Raw genomic sequence first — 4,599 nt, forward strand, 5'->3', positions numbered from 1 at the left:
CTAGAACTTTCCTGAGACTCAGAGGCGTAGAACACAGGGCTTTCTCCAAAGCCCACAGAAAGGAACTCACCATACTGACGCGACTTCAGAGTTCTGGCCTCTAGAACTGTCAGTGAAAAAATTCCTTCGCCTTTAAATCATGGTAATTTGTTATGGCAGCCCTGGGAAATGAACCCAGAGGCCTACCAGGAATGCACTGGGTGAGGGAAAAGGGGGAAGAATGATTCTGTCACAAAAAACCCAGCTGCAGTGGGGCTTGGAGCAGTGGGGGCATGCTGCAGAGAGTAGCGGAAAGCTCAGCTGATCGGGAAAGTTCCCTGGGAGGTGGGGAAGGAGAGCTACATGTTAGATCCTGCATGTTTGTGTGTATGTTTTACAGGGTTGTGTAATTATCTGAATGTGTGCCCATGCATGTACTTCCTGAAATTCCACTCTGCTTTTATGATATCTGGTTTAGTATGCTTCTGCATGGCTGATGTATGCCTTGACCTATGTGTGTGACTTGTATGCCAGGGCATTAATGTGGATAGTCTACAAGTCTGTGTATTGAATTCAAAGCAGTTAGAGGAAGGCTGGAGCAGGAGCAGCCCTGTTTCTCTGTTTACACTCTTGGGGAACACTGTTAATACGCCTGGCCAGAGTATGAGATGACAGGTAGAAGGCGGGGGCTGGCGCTGGGATGTACTTGTCCTGGTTCAAGAAGACAAGACAGGGCAGGGGGCTTGGGAGGGACAGAAGTGGTCTGTTCTTAGGCTTGAAATATGACCCAACAGTTAAATACATACAAAAGATCTCTTGCAAAAGGCCAGGGTTTCTATATGTGCTTGCAACAGCCTTCGATTCCAGTTCTAGAGGATCCAATGTCTTCTTCCTGCCTGGGAGTCTCTTAGAAGAGTCCCATTCTTTGGAGAAAGGTTACAGCTGAGGGCAGGAACCAGGGGAAGAACCACCCATCCCAGCCCCTACAGAAGATTACATATGTATATGTTGTTTTCCCCCCTGGGGACATCTCAAGCAGAGATTTTTATGAAATCTAAGAACCACTTCTCTGTTCCAGGCTGACATTGAGAGCTTGAGTGTGTGCATGGTGTGTGCAGGTGTGTGCAAGCATGCGGAACTTCCAACCTGCTTCCTCTTCGAGAATATGGTTAGCTCAGGATGTCAAGTGCAGCCCCAGGCCCTGCCAGCTGCCGCCATGGTCAGATTGCAGGGGGCTGTCCTTGATGAGGCCAGTAGAACAGACAGAGCCTGTGGTAAGGACAGGAAGAGAGGCGGAGGCTGCTGCTTTGAGGCTTGGAGCTCTCTAGGATCAGTCTTTGACGACCCTTAGACTGAGATAGTTCCAGGCAGGAGCAAGCCTTGAATGTGGAGTTGGGGTGGACAGGTAGGATGATGAGAGGGGCGTGCACACAGGCTGTGAGGGAAGAGTTAGGACATTTCAGGACCTTGGCCAGTGTCCTTGGGTTCCTAGGGTGCCAAAGGTTGTCTGCCAGTTTCCAGATACCTGGTCTGTGGCAGGCCTCTGGGTCCAGTGGAGATGCTGAGGGCAGGGAGAGATACTACTAAAATTTGAGACTTACCCGGGTACTTCATTAGGGTTATAGAAACTCTTTAGAAGCTGGATGTGGAAAAGAGTCCCTCATAAGTCCCCCAAGAATGAGGAAACAGGGCCTTCTGGGGCTCGGATCTGGGAAGGAAGAAGAGCATGCTGAGGCTGTGTTTCTTTGCCCCCCTGTGTCACGCACAGGGCCAAGCATTTAGCACTTCCCACCCCAGATAACCAAACTCTATTGTTCCTTTGGGGAGCAGTCAGGAGCAGAGGCATTTCTGTAGCTATTCAAGAAGCCTCTCCCATGTCCTTTCTTGATGCCGCCTGCCGCTTTCCTGTGCCTGGCTGCCGCCGCCCACGCCTTGCCCTTTGCAGCCCCCATTGCAACTGGCAAGACTTCACTGCCACCACTGCGGGGATGCTCCTCTGCCCCCCGACCCCGTGGCTCTCTTCCTTCCAAAGAACTTTTTAAGAGCAATTAATCAACCTTATCACATCCTTTCTATGGAGTCCCACACAAGGAGGGATGTAGAAAAAGCATCCTGCTCCTAGAAGCCAGTCATGTGGATATGCAGACACCCAGGCAGCTGGTTGACAGATTCTTCCCTGGGCACGGCCGCCTCTTCCAACTTTGGAATTGGCTGCAGTATGACCCTGACCCAGGAGGAAAAAGTGGGGAACACCTACTGGCTCTTAGCCTTGCCCATGTTTCCTCCCTCCCTCTCCCATCCGCTCCCTTCAGTTATTTCAAGCTCATTCTCCCAATCCTTCCCTAGGCAACTTCTTGGGTCAAGGGTCATGTGCAAAGCGTTTGGAGATGAATACCCATGAGTGTGGAGAAGTATGACCTCTGTGAATGACAGCCTTTCCCTTGCACACGGGACCCACCTTTTTGCAGCAGCCAATGACATGGATAAAGAGTGTGTCCGAATGCAAATGTGTCCAGTCAATTCAGCAGCACACGGTCCTTCGAGCAATCTACAATCTAGTCTAGGCTCTGGAGTTTTGATTTCCAGAGAGTAGCACATCAAATAATGGGGCCCCGGGCGAGAGGAATCTTAGGGCCACCTTAGCTGCTCCTGATGCCAGTAGATGGAGCCCCACCACCACTCTGTTCTAGGATCCCAGCTGGGTCCGGGGATGTCCCGAGTGAGTGATGTGGGAGCTAGGGAGAAGTAGGGCCTAGGCTGGAACCTAGTGAAAGAAGACCAGGTCAAAATGAGACACTGACTATACACCAGCAGATGACAGGCCCTGCCTTAGTTACGCTATAAAAACAAACTCATATTTATCCACATGCTCTTTCCTTAAAATAAGCATTTATTTTTTATTTAATATGTGTGGTGTTGTTCGTGGAAGCCAGAAGAGATAGTTGGAGTTCCAGTCAGTTGTGAGCCACCTGCTGAGGGTGCTGGGAACTGAACTCAGGTTCCCTGGAAGAGCAGCAAGCATTCCTAACCACAGAGCCATCTTTCCACCCCCCACACACACCCTCCCAGCCCCAAAAGTTCTTTTTTTTAAAAAAAAAAATACTTATTATGTATACAATATTCTGTTTGTGTGTACGCCTGCAGGCCAGAAGAGGACACCAGACCTCATTACAGATGGTTGTGAGCCACCATGTGGTTGCTGGGATTTGAACTCAGGACCTTTGGAGGAGCAGGCAATGCTCTTAACCTCTGAGCCATCTCTCCAGCCCACCCCAAAAGTTCTTAAGGGAACTAAAGTTTAACATAATGAAGCTTACACGGTGAAGAAGCCAAAAAGCCAGTCCCAAACCAAATTGTGGAGGCTTTTGTCGCCATTGTTTTGTTTTTAATCTTTGCAAAAGTTTTAAATGTAAGTCAGAGTGCTTACATCACTCACCCAGCTCCCCGGTGCCCTTAATAAGAATCCCTTTTCCTTTCCACTCAGCAAGCCCATGCATCTCTCTAACCTCAGCCCCTCCTACTCTACCACCTCTTCCGCAGGGCTGGCGCCTCCTTTCAGATCCAAAGCACACCTGTTCTCTTCCCAAGCCTCTTGCCCTCACTGCACTGCTGCTCTGGGCACTTTCCCTCCAAATCTCTACGGGGCAGCTTCTTATTTTTCAGGTCAAACGCTGCCTCCTCAGGGAGGCCCTTTCCCCACTGCCTCGGCACCACCAATGGCCTCCCTCCTTTCATCCCAATTTATTTTCTTCACAGCAATTAAAATTATTCATTCCTCACCTTAATCATCAGCTGTCTTGTAGCTAGAACAGAAGTTCCTTCAGGGAAGAAACCTTGTTTGTTCGCCACGGTACTCCCGGGGCCTGGTGCTTAATAATTGCTCAATAAATGTTTGATAAGTGAGTGGTCTCTGAAAACCTCCAGGGGCCTCAAGAGGGATAGGATGATGGGCGTGAGAAACAGGGTACAGAGAGAACTCCGCCAAAGGGTTGCAGAGCACACTGCAGCCTGATCACTGGGCAGCTGAGCTGTCTATCTGTCTACGAGATAGCCTGGCCTCCCTTGCTGAGTGGAGAATATATATATATATATACCTTTTGTCCTTTTGTTTGTTTGTTTGTTTTTGTTTTTCAAGACAGGGTTTCTCCAGGTAGCTTTGGTGCCTGTCCTGGAACTCACTCTATAGACCAGCTTGGCCTTGAAGTCATAGAAATCCACTGGCCTCTGCCTCCTAAGTGCTGGGATTACATCCACCACCCAGCCTGAATGGAGAATGTACGTGGACTCATTTCCTCAGACGTTGTGTGAAGTCAGGTGGAAGAGATGAAGTTACCTGGTGTTGCTGAATCAGAGATGAATGTCCTTGGGTGCCCTGGGTGTCCCCCCAACCTTTCCAGATTTGGGGTGAGGTTCAGGGAAGCTCTGGAGCCTGCGTTGCCTGCCCTCGGGGTTGCAGCAGGCATTGCCTGGAGGAGGGGGAGGCTGCTGTTGAAGGAACCTGATCTTTTCCTTTTGCTGACATTCTTAGAGTTGGCATTTACAACCTCAGGGTTCTATTCCGAGGAGGCCTTTTGCATTTGATGTAAATATTATGGTGATGAGAGGTGACACAGAGAAACC

The 4,599-nt window shown here is 49.7% G+C and overlaps 2 long non-coding RNA genes across 3 annotated transcripts in view; one reads left to right on the plus strand and one right to left on the minus strand.

Annotated features, from left to right (window-relative positions):
- Positions 1-4,599, plus strand: part of LOC113457087 — a 46,805-nt gene that overhangs the window by 30,308 nt on the left and 11,898 nt on the right. The window lies entirely within an intron of this gene.
- LOC113457088 overlaps positions 1,587-4,599 on the minus strand; it is an 11,676-nt gene continuing 8,663 nt past the window's right edge. Inside the window, exons 2-3 of the long non-coding RNA XR_003377723.1 lie at positions 2,438-2,743; positions 1,587-1,687 (exon numbers count right to left, since the gene is read on the minus strand). This is a non-coding gene — a long non-coding RNA (uncharacterized LOC113457088). The remainder of the gene's footprint in view (positions 1,688-2,437; positions 2,744-4,599) is intronic.

The sequence above is a fragment of the Microtus ochrogaster genome, chromosome 18 (genome assembly GCF_000317375.1).
Source record: "Microtus ochrogaster isolate Prairie Vole_2 chromosome 18, MicOch1.0, whole genome shotgun sequence".
In the NCBI taxonomy this organism is placed as follows: domain Eukaryota; kingdom Metazoa; phylum Chordata; class Mammalia; order Rodentia; family Cricetidae; genus Microtus; species Microtus ochrogaster.